The sequence below is a fragment of the Salvelinus namaycush genome, chromosome 42, assembly GCF_016432855.1.
Source record: "Salvelinus namaycush isolate Seneca chromosome 42, SaNama_1.0, whole genome shotgun sequence".
Classification (NCBI taxonomy): Eukaryota; Metazoa; Chordata; class Actinopteri; order Salmoniformes; family Salmonidae; genus Salvelinus; species Salvelinus namaycush.
In genome coordinates, this window is record NC_052348.1 from 21,806,030 (window position 1) to 21,827,331 (window position 21,302).

General features: G+C 41.8%; 1 pseudogene; it reads right to left on the reverse strand.

Annotated features, from left to right (window-relative positions):
- Positions 1-1,089: 1,089 nt before the first annotated feature.
- On the reverse strand, positions 1,090-21,070 carry LOC120035044 (annotated as a pseudogene).
- Between the last annotated feature and the right edge of the window lie 232 nt (positions 21,071-21,302).

Sequence of the window (21,302 nt, forward strand, 5' to 3'; positions counted from 1 at the left end):
CGTGCAGTGACCACATACACGCTCCTCTTTGGGTAGCCATGTCTTTTTATGTCTGCCGGTTTCTATTGCCAATCGGTGGTCACTCAGCCTGTACTTGGTAAGGATCTGTCTCTGCTTCGTATCTCTGACAGAGTAGAGATATTCAGCCAATTCATATTCTCTGTTTAGGGTCAGATAGCAATTTAGTCGGCTTTGGGATTTTGTTTCGTTTTTCCAATGTTGTATATATGAGTCCTTTGATTGGTTCATGATTTTGTTTATTGGAATTCTTTCTTTTGAAGCAGTGCTGGTGTCAGCTTGGTTGGTGAGGTCCAACACCAGCTGAGAGGGCTCGTTTCTGGGCTCAGCTCTTGGGTTTGAAGTGCTTTAAATTGCAGACTCTCTCTCTCTCTCTCTCTCTCTCTCTCTCTCTCTCTCTCTCTCTCTCTCTCTCTCTCTCTCTCTCTCTCAATCTCTCTCATTCTGTCTTTACCTACCTACCTCTACCCAGTTTTTATTGTCCTTTCTGATTTCCCTCTTATTGGAGAGAAAATGACTGGGGGGGTAGTATTTTGTCATATTTGATAATTTGTTGTAATCTATTGTTTGATGTTGCTGTACAAAGGAATAAATTGCAGTAAATATTCCCCCCACCAGTTGGTAGTTTCCTGTATCAGTTTATTGGACAATTCAACTTGTGTCATGTTATATTACATATTAATCAGTGGCCCATGTAATGTTGTAACTTCAGTTTGTCTAAATGTAGTACAGTGAAAGTGATAACTAAAAGGATGAGACATACAGTATTCTTGCTCAATGATTTTCTATATTCATGTTGAAACAAGCTGCAGAAAACATATAAGTGCTTTAAAGTCTCCTATGGAGTCTGATACACAGGCTAATACAAACATCTTAATAATCACTATTTCTGGTAGACAGAATGATGTTTGTATGTAACATCCACCAATAAACCAACTAACTTATTACAATAAAAGCTTTAGACACTGAAGACATATTGTTTGGCTTCATTTACTATAAGAAGGATAAGCAGCCTGACTGTTTGATTTCAATTCTCCGAGGGACAATGACTCAAGATCAAGAATAATTTTCTTAATTAATAATTGGCTTCTTAAAAATGTTGAAATTCAGGTTACTCTTGGTGGGCTTGATACTCTTTAGTTTATACACAACATTGCACCACAGGTTTTCATCATTTTCTTTCTTCAGCAGGGCAGTAACTTTGAACATTTCATATGGTGGAATCAGCACCTCCTTTTCATGATTCCCCATCTCTGGGTAGGACTTCAGGTCAGTGCCAAAACATGTCTTTATCTCAAAGCAGGACTTCTCTCCAAAATGTGTCGAGTTCTTTAGGAAAGAGCTGGAGGCAAAGAGGCCAAATCTGATTTCCTTGTTCACTTCACCTGCAAACTCCATGTTTGCTCTTCGATATGTGGTGTGACAGGTCTTTTGTTTGTACTTGGACTTGTCCTTTTGGAATCATTCCTTCACATCTATTGCACATCCTTCTGCCTTCATCCAGGCTTGTTTGAAGATCCCTTCAGTGGAGTTTTCATTTGGAAGATATTCCTCCTGCACCTTCTTGTACATTTTTTCAGTGCGATGTTTGTACTTGTCGTCAACGGAGTTAGGGACCATGTCTAAGGGTACAGAGAAATTGAGACCAGGCTGACGGAGATGAACCTTCAGACATTATGGTAGAAAAAAACAGGCAAAATGTGTAAAAACAGAGGACCATTTTCTATATGTTTAAATATATATAAATTAAAACAAATACATATCTAGTATAGAAATAGCTCTCTCTCTCTCTCTCTCTCTCTCTCTCTCTCTCTCTCTCTCTAAATAGTATAGTATTTTACCATCTTGGAGATAACATCCAAAGTCCAAGCCTGGACTAAATACAGCAAAAGTTAGGATCTTGTGTCTTGCCAAGATGTCAAAATATGTTGGTCCAATATCAACTTGTAATGGAGATGAATTGTCTTTTAAGATACAGAATCAGCATTCAAATGTTCAACTTTCAGGGGGACTTGTTATACCAGTACACTTGTGGTTATGTTCACAGGCACGTACCCCTCAAACCACAAACCCCTTGGCTCAGTACACACACACACACACACACACACACACACACACACACACACACACACACACACACACACACACACACACACACACACACACACACACACACACACACACACACACACACACACACACACACACACGCACACACACACACATTCAGTTGTGCAACTGACTAGGTATCCACTTCACATAATCAAACACATACAGTGTGGTGCCTAGTTGGAACAAAATCCTGAGGCACTCCAGCAACAAGGTTGCCTACCCAGGGCTTAGTCAAAGGGTTGTCTGCCAATCATTCCTTTAGCTGGTTGAGTTAAATATTGCCCTCTGCTGGCTGATGTGCAGAATGCACCGTGTCAAGACTGAAGGCCTCTGGGTACATTAGTGTGTGTTTGGTTTTCAGTGGTCTCTCCTGCCAGTTACGATTGTTACCTTTACTTTGTTATGACTGAGATGTGAGAGACCTGGTAGGTTGACAGGGTTCCATAACTTTGTTATGACTGAGATGTGAGAGACCTGGTAGGTTGACAGGGTTCCATAACTTTGTTATGACTGAGATGTGAGAGACCTGGTAGGTTGACAGGGTTCCATAACTTTGTTATGACTGAGATGTGAGAGACCTGGTAGGTTGACAGGGTTCTATTCCTTTGTTATGACTGAGATGTGAGAGACCTGGTAGGTTGACAGGGTTATATTCCTTTGTTATGACTGAGATGTGAGAGACCTGGTATAATGACAGGGTTCCTTTCCTTTGTTATGACTGAGATGTGAGAGACCTGGTAGGTTGATTGGGTTCCATTCCTTTGTTATGACTGAGATGTGAGAGACCTGGTAGGTTGATTGGGTTCCATTCCTTTGTTATGACTGAGATGTGAGAGACCTGGTAGGTTGATTGGGTTCCATTCCTTTGTTATGACTGAGATGTGAGAGACCTGGTAGGTTGACAGGGTTCCATTCCTTTGTTATGACTGAGATGTGAGAGACCTGGTAGGTTGACAGGGTTATATTCCTTTGTTATGACTGAGATGTGAGAGACCTGGTAGGTTGATAGAGTTCCATTCCTTTGTTATGACTGAGATGTGAGAGACCTGGTAGGTTGATTGGGTTCCATTCCTTTGTTATGACTGAGATGTGAGAGACCTGGTAGGTTGACAGGGTTCCATTCCTTTGTTATGACTGAGATGTGAGAGACCTGGTAGGTTGACAGGGTTATATTCCTTTTGTTATGACTGAGATGTGAGAGACCAGGTAGGTTGATTGGGTTCCATTCCTTTGTTATGACTGAGATGTGAGAGACCAGGTAGGTTGACTGGGTTCCATTCCTTTGTTATGACTGAGATGTGAGAGACCTGGTAGGTTGACAGGGTTCCATTCCTTTGTTATGACTGAGATGTGAGAGACCTGGTAGGTTGACAGGGTTCCATTCCTTTGTTATGACTGAGATGTGAGAGACCTGGTAGGTTGACAGGGTTCCATTCCTTTGTTATGACTGAGATGTGAGAGACCTGGTAGGTTGATAGAGTTCCATCTTATTGCGTTCATATGGTGAGGTCTTTCTGATCTGTGATAGGAGATAAGGAAAGGGGACAAGAAAAGGAAGGAAGCAGATTGAGACTATTGGGATGTGGCCTTAGTGCTTGGGCCACTGACTGTGTAGTTTATGGTGGAGTCCAGCCACTGACTGTGTAGTTGATTGTGGAGTCCAGCCACTGACTGTGTAGTTGATGGTGAAGTCCAGACACTGACTGTGTAGTTGATGGTGGAGTCCAGACACTGACTGTGTAGTTGATGGTGGAGTCCAGTCACTGACTGTGTAGTTGATGGTGGAGTCCAGCCACTGACTGTGTAGTTTATGGTGGAGTCCAGCCACTGACTGTGTAGTTTATGGTGGAGTCCAGCCACTGACTGTGTAGTTTATGGTGGAGTCCAGTCACTGTATAATTAGAACCTAATCCAACAGTTATATCTGAAGAGGGATGTGTGTTGACACAGATTAATACAGGTCCCATTGCACGCAGGCATATACACACACACACACACACACACACACACACACACACACACACACACACACACACACACACACACACACACACACACACACACACACACACACACACACACACACACACACACACACACACACACACACACACTGGACACACTCTTTTGTCTCCATAAGACACAAATAAGTCACATGAATAACAGTGTTTGTTCAGGAGAACGTTGCCATTGATAAACACTAATGTCGTTCAGAATGTCAACACTCGTTATTTACCAAGAGAGGGAGAGAAAAGGTGGAAGTATGTTCCACCATCACCCTGTTACTGCTTCAATACAGGGACATTTTATTAGTCCACCATCACCCTGTTACTGCTTCAATACAGGGACATTTTATTAGTCCACCATCACCCTGTTACTGCTTCAATACAGGGACATTTTATTAGTCCACCATCACCCTGTTACTGCTTCAATACAGGGACATTTTATTAGTCCTCCATCACCCTGTTACTGCTTCAATACAGGGGCATTTTATTAGTCCACCATCACCCTGTTACTGCTTCAATGCAGGGACATTTTATTAGTCCACCATCACCCTGTTACTGCTTCAATACAGGGACATTTTATTAGTCCACCATCACCCTGTTACTGCTTCAAAACAGGGACATTTTATTAGTCCACCATCACCCTGTTACTGCTTCAATACGGGGACATTTTATTAGTCCACCATCACCCTGTTACTGCTTCAATACAGGGACATTTTATTAGTCCACCATCACCCTGTTACTGCTTCAATACAGGGACATTTTATTAGTCCACCATCACCCTGTTACTGCTTCAATACGGGGACATTTTATTAGTCCACCATCACCCTGTTACTGCTTCAATACAGGGACATTTTATTAGTCCACCATCACCCTGTTACTGCTTCAATACAGGGACATTTTATTAGTCCACCATCACCCTGTTACTGCTTCAATACAGGGACATTTTATTAGTCCTCCATCACCCTGTTACTGCTTCAATACAGGGACATTTTATTAGTCCACCACCACCCTGTTACTGCTTCAATACAGGGACATTTTATTAGTCCACCATCACCCTGTTACTGCTTCAATACAGGGACATTTTATTAGTCCACCATCACCCTGTTACTGCTTCAATACAGGGACATTTTATTAGTCCACCATCACCCTGTTACTGCTTCAATACAGGGACATTTTATTAGTCCACCATCACCCTGTTACTGCTTCAATACAGGGACATTTTATTAGTCCACCATCACCCTGTTACTGCTTCAATACAGGGACATTTTATTAGTAAACCATCACCCTGTTACTGCTTCAATACAGGGACATTTTATTAGTCCACCATCACCCTGTTACTGCTTCAATACAGGGACATTTTATTAGTCCACCATCACCCTGTTACTGCTTCAATACAGGGACATTTTATTAGTCCTCCATCACCCTGTTACTGCTTCAGTACAGGGACATTTTATTAGTGTTTGTATTGGACCTGTGTGGTTTTAGTCAAAGCTTAGCCTGTCGTTCAGGTAGAAGTACAACAACACACATGGACACACAGCGGATGTTAAGAGTTACACCTGTGGGTGACTGTGTTCAAACAGTGGAAGTCTAGAGAAGGAGGAGACATTGGCACACACACACACACACACACACACACACACACACACACACACACACACACACACACACACACACACACACACACACACACACACACACACACACACACACACACACACACACACACACACACACAATCACAGATTTCTCCAGATTGTAAAGTGGGTGTCAATGTTCTCTCAAGAACAGAATGTTGGATGTCTGCATTCCAGCAACGTTCAGCAAACATTCTGATGTGTTTGGATAAAATGGTGCCATTGTTGTACTTCTGACCTTTGTCACTAAAGTTACAATAACTGAGGTTGTGTTTAACTGGGTGGTTCCAGCCCTGAATGCTGATATGCTGACAGCTGTGGTATATCAGACTGTATACCACGGGTATGACAAAACATGTATATTTACTGCTCTAATTATGCTGGTAACCAGTTTAAAATAGCAATAAGGCGCCTCAGGGGTTTGTGATATATGGCCAATATACCACCACTTAGGGCTGTATGCAGGCACTCCGCGTTGAGTCATGTGTAAGAACTGCCCTTAGCCGGGGTATATTGGCCATATACCACACCCCCTTGGACCTTATTGATGAATTATACCACGTCATACAGTATTGCTAGTGCTACAAAATCTAGCCAAGGTGAAACACATTGACAGTGCTTAAGAACTGAGGTCCTGTTTCTCTTAGCTGATAACATGTGTACTTAGCAATGTAAGGGTGGTGGGTTCGATTCCCGCTGGAGTCACATACCCTATACTAAAGATGTATGCACCCACTGTACTATAAATCACTTAGGATTAAAGGAGTTGCTAAATAGTTGCTGAAAAATTAACACAACATTTTACTGAGTTACAGTTCATATAAGGAAATCAGTCAATTGAAATGAATTCATTAGGCCCTAATCTGGGAATACAGTTACTGTATGCATCTGTTGGTCGTAGATACATTAAATAAAAGGTAGGGAAGTGGATCAGAAAACAAGTCAGCTTCTCCTTCACATATAGTTGATCAGGTTGTTGATTGTGGCTTGTGGGAATGTTGTCCCAATTCCTCTTCAATGGCTGGGGGAATGTTGTCCCACTCCTCTTCAATGGCTGTTGGAATGTTGTCCCACTCCTCTTCAATGGCTGTGGGAGTGGATCAGAAAACAAGTCAGCTTCTCCTTCACATATAGTTGATCAGGTTGTTGATTGTGGCTTGTGGGAATGTTGTCCCAATTCCTCTTCAATGGCTGGGGGAATGTTGTCCCACTCCTCTTCAATGGCTGTTGGAATGTTGTCCCACTCCTCTTCAATGGCTGTGGGAATGTTGTCCCAATTCCACTTCAATGGCTGTGGGAATGGTGTCCCACTCCTCTTCAATGGCTGTGGGAATGGTGTCCCACTCCTCTTCAATGACTGTGGGAATGTTGTCCCACTCCTCTTCAATGGCTGGGGGAATGTTGTCCCACTCCTCTTCAATGGCTGAGGGAATGTTGTCCCCCTCCTCTTCAATGGCTGTGGGAATGTTGTCCCACTCCTCTTCAATGGCTGTTGGAATGTTGTCCCACTCCTCTTCAATGGCTGTGGGAATGTTGTCCCAATTCCACTTCAATGGCTATGGGAATGGTGTCCCACTCCTCTTCAATGGCTGTGGGAATGTTGTCCCCCTCCTCTTCAATGACTGTGGGAATGTTGTCCCACTCCTCTTCAATGGCTGTGGGAATGTTGTCCAACTCCTCTTCAATGGCTGGGGGAATGTTGTCCCACTCCTCTTCAATGGCTGAGGGAATGTTGTCCCCCTCCTCTTCAATGGCTGTGGGAATGTTGTCCCACTCCTCTTCAATGGCTGTGGGAATGTTGTCCCACTCCTCTTCAATGGCTGTGGGAATGTTGTCCCACTCCTCTTCAATGGCTGGGGGAATGTTGTCCCACTCCTCTTCAATGGATGTGGGAATGTTGTCCCACTCCTCTTCAATGGCTGTGGGAATGTTGTTCCACTCCTCTTCAATGGCTGTGGGAATGTTGTCCCACTCCTCTTCAATGGCTGTGGGAATATTGTCCCCCTCCTCTTCAATGGCTGTGGGAATGTTGTCCCACTCCTCTTCAATGGCTGTGGGAATGTTGTCCCACTCTTCTTCAATGGCTGTGGGAATGTTGTCCCACTCCTCTTCAATGGCTGTGGGAATGTTGTCCCACTCCTCTTCAATGGCTGTGGGAATGTTGTCCCACTCCTCTTCAATGGCTGTGGGAATGTTGTCCCACTCCTCTTCAATGGCTGTGGGAATGTTGTCCCACTCCTCTTCAATGGCTGGGGGAATGTTGTCCCACTCCTCTTCAATGGCTGAGGGAATGTTGTCCCCCTCCTCTTCAATGGCTGTGGGAATGTTGTCCCACTCCTCTTCAATGGCTGTTGGAATGTTGTCCCACTCCTCTTCAATGGCTGTGGGAATGCTGTGGGAAAATCTAGCCAAGGTGAAACACATTGACAGTGCTTAAGAACTGAGGTCCTGTTTCTCTTAGCTGATAACATGTGTACTTAGCAATGTAAGGGTGGTGGGTTCGATTCCCGCTGGAGTCACATACCCTATACTAAAGATGTATGCACCCACTGTACTATAAATCACTTAGGATTAAAGGAGTTGCTAAATAGTTGCTGAAAAATTAACACCACATTTTACTGAGTTACAGTTCATATAAGGAAATCAGTCAATTGAAATGAATTCATTAGGCCCTAATCTGGGAATACAGATACTGTATGCATCTGTTGGTCGTAGATACATTAAATAAAAGGTAGGGAAGTGGATCAGAAAACAAGTCAGCTTCTCCTTCACATATAGTTGATCAGGTTGTTGATTGTGGCTTGTGGGAATGTTGTCCCAATTCCTCTTCAATGGCTGGGGGAATGTTGTCCCACTCCTCTTCAATGGCTGTGGGAATGTTGTCCCACTCCTCTTCAATGGCTGTTGGAATGTTGTCCCACTCCTCTTCAATGGCTGTGGGAATGTTGTCCCAATTCCACTTCAATGGCTGTGGGAATGGTGTCCCACTCCTCTTCAATGGCTGTGGGAATGTTGTCCCCCTCCTCTTCAATGACTGTGGGAATGTTGTCCCACTCCTCTTCAATGGCTGGGGGAATGTTGTCCCACTCCTCTTCAATGGCTGAGGGAATGTTGTCCCCCTCCTCTTCAATGGCTGTGGGAATGTTGTCCCACTCCTCTTCAATGGCTGTTGGAATGTTGTCCCACTCCTCTTCAATGGCTGTGGGAATGTTGTCCCAATTCCACTTCAATGGCTATGGGAATGGTGTCCCACTCCTCTTCAATGGCTGTGGGAATGTTGTCCCCCTCCTCTTCAATGACTGTGGGAATGTTGTCCCACTCCTCTTCAATGGCTGTGGGAATGTTGTCCAACTCCTCTTCAATGGCTGGGGGAATGTTGTCCCACTCCTCTTCAATGGCTGAGGGAATGTTGTCCCCCTCCTCTTCAATGGCTGTGGGAATGTTGTCCCACTCCTCTTCAATGGCTGTGGGAATGTTGTCCCACTCCTCTTCAATGGCTGTGGGAATGTTGTCCCACTCCTCTTCAATGGCTGGGGGAATGTTGTCCCACTCCTCTTCAATGGATGTGGGAATGTTGTCCCACTCCTCTTTTTTTTTTTTTTTTTTTTTTTTTTTTTTTTGGGGTGGATCAGCTTAATATTGCGGAAAGAATGTTGCTTCCAATGTAATTGTCTGCATCATTTCCAATCCCCCATATTTTTTTGGGTAAATATATATATCCATACACGCATGCATACATATATACATATATACATACACATACCTATATAGACATACATACTTTTTTAAAGAATATACCTTTATTATTATTCCCCGCAACCCTACCACCGCTCCCCCAATTGGAGTAAACTAATAAACACTTCTGCTTTTACCTTCAATTTATACATCTTATACCTATTTTACAGACACAGACTACTTTATAATAGTTCTCTCTTGTTTGTTCTTAGTCCTTCCTCTATTTCTGTTGTCCATCCAATTTTATTTCCACTTGTAACTGTGCTATTTCACAAAAGCTCCGCACCTATACACATTTCACAGATCCCGTATGCCCTACATTGTTTATCTTGTTATTAGTCCCACCCTTCAGGTCCACTCAACCCTTCCCATCTATCTTCCAACATCATCCATTTCGGATTTTTATTTGCCATATATTTTTCAACTGTGCTGTGATGCTTCACAAAAGATTTGAACCTTCCTATTCTCATAGCTTCTACAGATTGTAAATTAAAAATAAACATTTTTGCTAAAATAATTATTATATTATTGATTGATTGACTATGGCTTTTCAAATCCCCCAGTATTGCTATCTGTAGCGTTAGTTCTAGGCAAATGTTGCAATTCTTCAGCCATTCCTGGACCTGTGACCAAAAACGAGCTACATATGGACAATACCAAAATAAATGATCTAATGACTCTGCCTCCTCACAACAGAATCTGCAGAGCTGGGAAGATTGTATACCCCATATATATAACATTCTATTAGTTGCAAGAATTTTGTACAGTAATTTAAATTGAAAAATTCGAAGTTTTGAATCCGGCGTTGTTTTGCGTATCAATTCATAAACCATGTGCCATGGAATGGGTACATCGAAAATCTCTTCCCAACTATTTTGCAATTTATATGGCACAGCTGTCAGTTTTTTGGTCCTTAAATGAAATTGGTATATGTTTTTATTTATCACACTTTTCTTTAACCATTTATGTTCTTTAATACAGGGCCGACATACAAGTTCCTTACTTTTTTCCCCTTCTACTTGCCTCTTCCATTTTTGTGGTAATGCTGCAATTAATTGGTTGTAATTTTGGGTAGAGCAGACATTTCCATATGTCTGTGTTAGCTGCATGTGTGACATAACTCCACCAGTCCTATTTATGATATCATTCACAAAAATTATACCTTTTTTAAACATTTCTTCGATAAATACAGTTTTTTTATCAATTACTATATTTGAATTTAACCACAATATTTGTTGTACTATTTGTTCCGTCCTTTCAGGTGGATTAAACTGAAATTGCAACCAACTTTCTAAGGCTTGTTTAAAAAATAAGGATATTTTGGAGATTATTTCCTTTTCAAACAACCGAAAGTGAGCAGGTGTAATCTGAATAAAGGGAAAAAGGCCCTTCTTGAACATAGGATGAGACATTCGTACCAATTTACTAGAGAACCAGTTTGGATTTAAGTATAACTTTTGTATGACTGATGCCTTTAGTGAGAGGTCTAATGCTTTAATATTTAATAATTTCTGCCCTCCGAATTCATATTCGTTATATAAATAGGCCCTTTTAATTTTATCTGGCTTGCCGTTCCAAATAAAATGGAATATTTTTTGTTCATATAATTTAAAAAGCAGGTCACTAGGTGTAGGCAAAACCATAAGCAAATAGGTAAACTGTGATATGACTAAAGAGTTAATCAGGGTGATTTTTCCACAAATAGACAAGTATTTTCCTTTCCATGGTAGCAAGATCTTATCTATTTTTGCTAACTTTCTATAAAAATGTATTGGAGTGAGATCATTTCTTTCTTTTGGGATTTTTATACCGAGTATGTCCACATCTCCGTCAGACCATTTAATTGGTAAACTACATGGCAATATAAAATGTGTATTTTTTAGTGATCCAATACGTAATATGGTACATTTATCATAATTTGGTTTTAATCCAGAGAGGATAGCAAAGGTATCTAGATCCTCTATGAGGCCGTGGAGAGACTCTAGTTGTGGTTTTAAAAGAAAACATGAATCATCAGCGTACAATGACACCTTAGTTTTTAAGCCACGGATTTCTAATCCATTAATATTAATGTTTGATCTAATTTTAACAGCTAACATTTCGATGGCAATAATAAATAGATATGCCGATAGTGGACAACCTTGTTTTACTCCTCTAGATAGTTTAAAACTTTCTGAGATGTAGCCATTATTTACTATTTTACACCTAGGGTTACTATACATAATTTTAACCCATTTTATAAGAGATTCCCCAAAATTGAAATATTCTAGGCATTTATATATAAACTCCAGTCGTACTTTATCAAAAGCCTTTTCAAAATCAGCTATGAAAACCAGACCTGGTGTCCCCGATATTTCATAGTGTTCTATTGTTTCCAGTACTTGCCTTATATTATCTCCAATGTATCGTCCATGTAAAAAACCTGTCTGATTAGGATGAATAATATCTGACAAAACTTTTTTTATTCTATGCGCCAAGCATTTTGCTAGGATTTTTGCATCACAACACTGAAGTGTAAGAGGTCTCCAATTTTTTAATTGGACTGGATCTTTATATATACCACTTGGGTCCTGTTTCAGTAATAACGATATCAGACCTTCTTGTTGCGTGTCTGATAATCTACCATTTATATAGGAGTGGTTAAAACAAGCTAATAATGGTCCTTTGAGTATATCAAAAAAAGTTTTGTATACTTCCACTGGTATGCCATCCAGCCCTGGAGTTTTCCCATCCTTAAAGGCCCCAATTGCATCAAGCAGTTCCTCCTCTGTAATTTGGCCTTCACATGAGTCTTTCTGTACAGATGTTAATTTTACATTATTAATAGGAAAAAAATCCATACAATTAGTTTCAGTTAGTGGAGATGGAGGAGCCTGAAACGAAAACATATTCTTAAAGTACTTTACTTCCTCTTTCAAAATATCATTTGGTGAATCATGCGTGACTCCATCATTTGTAACAAGTTTTAATACATTTTTTTTGGTAGCATTTCTATATTGAAGATTGAAAAAGAATTTGGTGCATTTTTCCCCATATTCCATCCAGTTCGCTTTATTTTTATAATATATTACACTGGATCTTTCTTGAATAAGTTCCTCCATTTCTTTTTGTTTTTCCTCTAACTTATTCTGTGCCTCTATGGTACCGTTTTTATTGCTATCTAACTGTACTGTTAGTCCTTCAATTTCCTTTGTTAATATGGACTCTTTTGATCTAAATTCCCTTTGTTTTATAGATGAGTACTGAATTGCATGGCCTCTAAAGGCACACTTAAAAGTGTCCCATACAATAAGGGGATCTGCTGTACCTATGTTATGTCTGAAAAAGTCAGTTATAAAATCTTCTGTCCTAGTTCTAAACAATTTATCATCTAGTAGACTTTGATTAAATTTCCAATATCCTCGCCCACGTGGAAATTCTGTAAGAGAAATATATATGCCAATTATGTGATGATCCGACCGCATTCTGTCCCCTATCAACACTTTTTTAACTTTTGGTGCCAGAGAGAATGGTATAAGAAAGTAGTCAAGACGACTAGCTTGATTCAGCCTCCGCCATGTATATCTCACTAAATCAGGGTATTTAAGTCTCCATATATCCACTAATTCCAATATATCCATGACATTCATGATTTCCTTAAGTGCCTGAGGGTGATAGTTTGTAGTGTGATTTCCTTTCCGGTCTATAGAGGTATTTAAGACCGTATTAAAATCTCCCACTATAATAATAGAGTCTAGTGTTGCTTGTAGAGTTGATAAATTCTTATATATATTTTCAAAGAAGCTTGGATCATCATTATTCGGACCGTATAGGTTAACAAGCCATATTTGTTTATTGTCCAATAACATATTTAAAATAATCCATCTACCTTGAGGATCTGTTTGGACAATTTGCACATTTGGATCAAAATTATTGTTAATTAAAACCATCACCCCTTTTGAATTTCTTTGCCCATGGGAGAAATATATTTTGCCCCCCCAGTTCTTTTTCCACAAAACTTCATCTAAAACTGTTGAATGGGTTTCCTGTAAACAATAGATATTATAATCCTTCTCTTTTAGCCAGGTAAATACTGATCGTCTTTTCTTATTATCTGCTAAGCCATTACAATTGTAACTGGCTATACTTATTTCACCACTTACCATAATGAGACACACCTTTCATTCTTTTAATCAGAATATATTTTTGTAAACGTACTATTAAAAAGTAACATAATGATTGAGTGTCTATATAGTTGTACCATGATATTTGCATTTCTACTAAGTAAACCTCCAATTGGTCCCTACTATTCCACCCGCTAAAAGGCCTCATCTCGAGATGGCTTGTCATCCCAATGCCCGGCAGACCACCCTCGACCCCCTGTATCCCATAGCCCTGAACCGACTGGGATCCATTCTTTGAAAAGAGCATACAGTGCCATTTACCGAATTGAAGAAGATCAATTGCCATATGCATTTCCATTGCCCTCACCTCGATTTGTATTATATATATCTGTGGATCATCCTCTATTGTCCCTAACATCTTTTACTTCTTCCTTCGCAACAGTTGTGGGATACACACATACATCCACACACACTCAGCCCTTACCCCCACACAACCATAAGCTCACTTTCTCAACAATTGCACCATCCCAGAGCCCAACTCAAGATGGGTCATGATTTACAAATGCACTTGCAGTTGCAGCTGCATGAGAAGGCCTGCAAGACCGCACAAAAAATTAGCAAAAATTGAGAGATTTATTTACCATTGTCATATCCTAGATAATGGAGGTCAAATGTACACCTTATTCCTGAAACACCCACAATACGGCCACCCGTCATGACCATGTCCCCACGCATCTCCATGCAGTCCGACTTTGATTTTGTGCCGCCAGGGCCACAATAATATACCCCCTCTCTGAATGTCCGAGTGTGACCCCCTCCCCATGGGTTACTGCAGCTAGTGTTGCCAACACTGCCACTGCCTGGGTGGGGGCACCCCACCGGAATCCCCACCGGCTAGGTACAAGGTCGTCAAGGTTCTCATTAGCAGCTTTGAGAATTTCCTTGTATATTATGCTCTCCCTTTATGGGGCTTTGGCTTTGCAGGACCAACCCTGCCAAGCAGGCTCAGAATCTTGAGGGGGCAGTGCTGCTCTTGGTCTCTGACCTCATTTTAGCTGCATACAGACCGCTTACAGCGGGCACATCCCACTCCTCTTCAATGGCTGTGGGAATGTTGTCCCACTCCTCTTCAATGGCTGTGGGAATGTTGTCCCACTCCTCTTCAATGGCTGTGGGAATGTTGTCCCACTCCTCTTCAATGGCTGTGGGAATGTTGTCCCACTCCTCTTCAATGGCTGTGGGAATGTTGTCCCAATCCTCTTCATTGGCTGTGGGAATGTTGTCCCACTCCTCTTCAATGGCTGTGGGAATGTTGTCCCACTCCTCTTCAATGGCTGTGGGAATGTTGTCCCACTCCTCTTCAATGGCTTGTGAAGGTGGTGGATATTGTCTTGAACTGGAACAAGCTGTCGTACACGTCAATCCAGAGCATCCCAAACATGCTCAATGGGTGACATGTCTGGTGAGTATGCAAGCCATGGAAGAAATGGGACATTTTCAGCTTTGTGGAAATGTGTACAGATCCTTGCGACATGGGGCCGTGCATTATCATGCTGAAACATGAGGTGATGACTGCGGATGAAAGGCAGAACAATGGGCCTTAGGATCTCACCACAGTACCTCTGTGCATTCAAATTGCCTTTGATAAAATGCAATTGTGTTCATTGTCCATAGCTTATGCCTGCCCATACCCTAACCCCACCATCACCACAGGACACTCTGTTCACAACGTTGACATCAGCAAACCACTCCATTTGCGTGCCAGTGGCCATCGAAGGTGAACATTTGCCCACCGAAGTCGATTACAACGTCAGGTCAAGACCCTGATGAGGATGACGAGCACGCAGATGTGTTCGCCTGAGGCAGTTTCTGACAGTTTATGCAGAAATTCTTTGCTTGTGCAAACCCACAGTTTCATCAGCTGTCTGGGTGGCTGGTCTCAGACGATCCCGGCAGGTGAAGAAGCCGGATGTGGAGGTCTTGGGCTGGCGTGGTTAAACATGGTCTGCGGTTGTGAGGCCGGTTGGACATACTGCCAAATTCTATGGTAGGGAAATTAACATCAATTTGTGAGGCAACAACTTTGGTGGACATTCCTGCAGTCAGCATGCCAGTTGCACGTTCCCTCAAAACTTGAGACATCTGTGGCATTGCGTTGTGTGACAAAACTGCACATTTTAGAGTGGCCTTTTTTTTGGTCCCCAGCACAAGGTGCACCTGTGTAATGATCATGCTGTTTAATCAGCTTCTTGATATGCCACACCTGTCAGGTGAATGGATTATCTTGGCAAAAGAGAAATGCTCACTAACAGGCATGTAAACAAATCTGTGCACAAAATCTGAGAGAAATACGCTTTTTGTGCTTATGGAACATTTCTGGGATCTTTTGTTTCAGTTAATGAAACATGAGACCAACACTTTACATGTTGCATTTATATTTTTGTTCAGTATTTAACAGGCTTCTGTTGAAGGTGAACATGAGAAAACAATGTATTTTGGAGACGGTTATCACCTACAGTACCAATCCTGATTCAACTGCGGTGTGTAGAGTACAGTATGTAGCAATACTGTAAATCACCTTATTGGAAGACATGTTTAACTTTCATGTGGTACTACAGTATGCAAAAAGGTACTGTATGATGTTGTCAGGCTACAGTCATGATTCTCCACTCTGTTCCTGATGTTGTGTTGTCAGGCTACAGTCTTGATTCTCCACTCTGTTCCTGATGTTGTGTTGTCAGGCTACAGTCATGATTCTCCACTCTGTTCCTGATGTTGTGTTGTCAGGCTACAGTCTTGATTCTCCACTCTGTTCCTGATGTTGTGTTGTCAGGCTACAGTCTTGATTCTCCACTCTGTTCCTGATGTTGTGTTGTCAGGCTACAGTCTTGATTCTCCACTCTGTTCCTGATGTTGTGTTGTCAGGCTACAGTCTTGATTCTCCACTCTGTTCCTGATGTTGTGTTGTCAGGCTACAGTCTTGATTCTCCATTCTGTTCCTGATGTTGTGTTGTCAGGCTACAGTCATGATTCTCCACTCTGTTCCTGATGTTGTGTTGTCAGGCTACAGCCATGATTCTCCACTCTGTTCCTGATGTTGTGTTGTCAGGCTACAGCCATGATTCTCCACTCTGTTCCTGATGTTGTGTTGTCAAGGCTACAGTCTTGATTCTCCACTCTGTTCCTGATGTTGTGTTGTCAGGCTACAGTCATGATTCTCCACTCTGTTCCTGATGTTGTGTTGTCAGGCTACAGTCTTGATTCTCCACTCTGTTCCTGATGTTGTGTTGTCAGGCTACAGTCTTGATTCTCCACTCTGTTCCTGATGTTGTGTTGTCAGGCTACAGTCATGATTCTCCACTCTGTTCCTGATGTTGTGTTGTCAGGCTACAGTCTTGATTCTCCACTCTGTTCCTGATGTTGTGTTGTCAGGCTACAGTCTTGATTCTCCACTCTGTTCCTGATGTTGTGTTGTCAGGCTACAGTCTTGATTCTCCACTCTGTTCCTGATGTTGTGTTGTCAGGCTACAGTCATGATTCTCCACTCTGTTCCTGATGTTGTGTTGACAAGGCTACAGTCTTGATTCTCCACTCTGTTCCTGATGTTGTGTTGTCAGGCTACAGTCTTGATTCTCCACTCTGTTCCTGATGTTGTGTTGTCAGGCTACAGTCATGATTCTCCACTCTGTTCCTGATGTTGTGTTGTCAGGCTACAGTCTTGATTCTCCACTCTGTTCCTGATGTTGTGTTGTCAGGCTACAGTCTTGATTCTCCACTGTGTTCCTGATGTTGTGTTGTCAGGCTACAGTCATGATTCTCCACTCTGTTCCTGATGTTGTGTTGTCAGGCTACATCCATGATTCTCCACTCTGTTCCTGATGTTGTGTTGTTAGGCTACAGTCTTGATTCTCCACTGTGTTCCTACTGGTAGCCTGTATGTGTATTATTTAATTGAACCTTAATTTATACAGGTTATTCTCCTTGGGATATCTTTTACAATAAAGACGTGTTGTAACTTGTACCACTACTGTGCTGTTCCATCTGGCTCCACGTCAAGGTCTTTACATGGCTGTTAGTCTGTTTGTTTGTCATCTTGTACTGTACTGTTCCATCTGGCTCCACGCCAAGGTCTTTACATGTCTGTTAGTCTGTTTGTTTGTCATCTTGTACTGTACTGTTCCATCTGGCTCCACGTCAAGGTCTTTACATGTCTGTTAGTCTGTTTGTTTGTCATCTTGTACTGTACTGTTCCATCTGGCTCCACGTCAAGGTCTTTACATGTCTGTTAGTCTGTTTGTTTGTCATCTTGTACTGTACTGTTCCATCTGGCTCCACGCCAAGGTCTTTACATGGCTGTTAGTCTGTTTGTTTGTCATCTTGTACTGTACTGTTCCATCTGGCTCCACGTCAAGGTCTTTACATGTCTGTTAGTCTGTTTGTTTGTCATCTTGTACTGTACTGTTCCATCTGGCTCCACGCCAAGGTCTTTACATGGCTGTTAGTCTGTTTGTTTGTCATCTTGTACTGTACTGTTTCTGTGGAAGTATGCTTCGAATGCTCTGACTCATGCAGGGATTGTTCCATCATAACCTTTGTGAGAAACAGAGAAATAAAACTATGAGAAATAAAACTATGAGAAATAAAACTACGAGAAATAAAACTATGAGAAATAAAACTGTGAGAAATAAAATGATGAAGAAAATAAATAATGTAAATGAAAACAAGGTGGAGAAACTGTCATCTCTGGTGAAAGTTACTCAACTGGGAGTTATCTCCCTCTTCAAACAAAACGTGTTCTTTGTATTAAATACCTCTCAATCAAACAATAAAGGTGGATTAATTTAGGATGAATGGCTTTGGATGGTGTTTGTGTTGTATGTGTTACCTGTGTTCATGTTGTTGTAGGTGGAACTATCTGGAGGTGGTTTAAATAAACAAGGGATAGTTTCACTCAACCTGTTTTTCTATCACTTCTCTCTCTCTCTCTCCTTCAAGCAGTGGGAATGATATTAAACTCATCTTTGACTCCTCCCTGTGTCTCTCTCTCTCTCCCTCTAACACTGTCTCTCTCTCTCTCTATCTCTACCACTCTCTCTCACTCAATCTTTCTCTCTGTGTTTAGTAAATGTATTGTTCCTCAGTGTATTTTGTGTGATTGTTGAGTATTCACACATGAAGTGTCTGTCATCTCCACCTCTGAGTAGACCGCAGACACCTCCATACCAAAGCATACAGATTGTTTGTAGTATACAGAAGCGTTGACTAACCTTCATTCATACGTTCATTATCTCCTCTGTCATCCCTCTCTCTTCCACTCCCTCCCTCTATACAACTCTCTGGTATCTCTCTCTCTCTCATCCCTCCCTCTATACAACTCTCTGGTATCTCTCTCTCTCTCATCCCTCCCTCTATACAACTCTCTGGTATCTCTCTCTCTCTCATCCCTCCCTCTATACAACTCTCTGGTATCTCTCTCTCTCTCATCCCTCCCTCTTTACAACTCTCTGTCGTTCACTTTTTCCTTTCTCATGTTTTTCTAAGACTGATGTTATTTTTCCTATCAGGTCCCTCTCCTTTTCTCCATATTTCCTCCGTCTCTCTCTGTCCTTTAAAGACTCTTGTCCTTTCTGGACATCTGTAGCATCCTGCTACTGTACTTTATGTAGAACTGGAATGATTCACTCTACTTCTATGTTACCTTCCGCCTGAACATTGACAGGAAATTGGAGTGACCTGATTGCCATGGAAATGAAGGTGAAAGCAAATGACGAAGTAAATGAAGAAGTAACCTGACAGGGTAATTGCGTCAGAACAGTGGAAGGCCAGAAAAGGAGAATCCGTTGGTTCTCTCTCATATAAATCACTTCAGGGTGAATCCTAACTTCAGGTCCAATTTTCATTTAGTCTCCATATGACAACAATGCATTACTAAGTGAAAGTTTGACTTAAGTGGAAGTTAGGGTTCACCCCTGCGTGTAATTGTGATGAAACAGTGGAACGCCAGAAAAGGATACTTTAGCTCACACACACACGCGCCCACACACTGAGGCATCAAAAACATAGGAGGCTTCTGAGGGGAGGATGGCTCATAATAATGGCATGGAAACCACGTTTGAAATCATTCTATTGACTCCATTCCAGCCATTATTATGAGCCGTCCACAATACAGTACGTTCACAATACACATTCACTCATCAAACATGAAATATCACTTTTCTCCTATGAATTGCTAAATGCTGCTTCTCTTATTGAACTAAGAAAAAACAGACAAATGCTGACAGAGACAAAAAGCCTTTATCGGAATGAAAAGTTAACACATTTTTAATGAGATACTTCACAGAATGTCCCCCAAATGGCACCCTATTCCTTAAATAGTGCACTACATTTGACCAGGACTCATAGGACTCATAGGGCTCACAGGGCTCACAGTGCTCATAGTGCTCATAGTCCTCATAGTCCTCATAGTGCTCATAGAACTCATAGAGCTCATAGTCCTCATAGGACTCATAGGGCTCATAGGACTCATAGGGCTCATAGGGCTCATAGGACTCATAGGGCTCATAGTCCTCATAGGACTCATATAACTCATAGAGCTCATAGGGCTCATAGGGCTCATAGGACTCATAGGGCTCATAGGACTCATAGGGCTCATAGGACTCATAGGGCTCATAGGACTCATAGTCCTCATAGGACTCATAGGGCTCATAGTCCTCATAGGACTCATAGGGCTCATAGGACTCATAGGGCTCATAGTCCTCATAGGACTCATATAACTCATAGAGCTCATAGGGCTCATAGTCCTCATAGGACTCATAGGGCTCATAGGACTCATAGGGCTCATAGTGCTCATAGGACTCATATGACTCATATGGCTCACATGACTCATAGTACTCATAGGGCGCATAGGGCGCATAGGGCTCATATGACTCATAGAACTCATGGTGCTCATAGGACTTATTGTGCTCATAGGACTCATTGTGCTCATAGGGCTCATATATAAGGAAAAGGGTGTCATTTGGTACACTGCCTTTATGTGTATTGGAGTCAGACCTCCTCAACACGGACAGTAAGGCCTCTCCCACTGTCCTCCCACTGCTCTGACACACACACACGCACGCACGCACGCACGCACGCACGCACGCACGCACGCACGCACACACACACACACACACACACACACACACACACACACACACACACACACACACACACACTGTACACACACAGCCCTCCTCTTCCTGTGTATCTGGAGGAGTGTTCTGTTTGGGAATTCCTGTCACGGCCACCTGAACACTGAATGAGTGACTTACCCTCGTCACTCCACCCAGGTGTAGCAAGTTATAAAGGAGCAGAATGAGCCCACACACAAACTGATAAGGACAAAGAATGTGAAACACACAGAGAATACTGTACTCACACACTTGAAGTCTACTTCCACCACCACTCCCAACGTGGACATCAGGACTTCACGACTCACAGGTAAAACACACATTTTAATGTCATTTTAATCAATTATACCTGTCAACATTTCAGTTGGAATTTTTGTAAGTCAACTTTGTGTCTTCTAGACTCCATCTTTAGTTAATTTCGCACTGTTTATGTAAAGTAATTGAATAGAAAACTGTATGTAAATTGGAGTTTTCTTAAAGTGCGTTCGTTAGATAACTAGTTATTTTAGTGATATGTAAAAT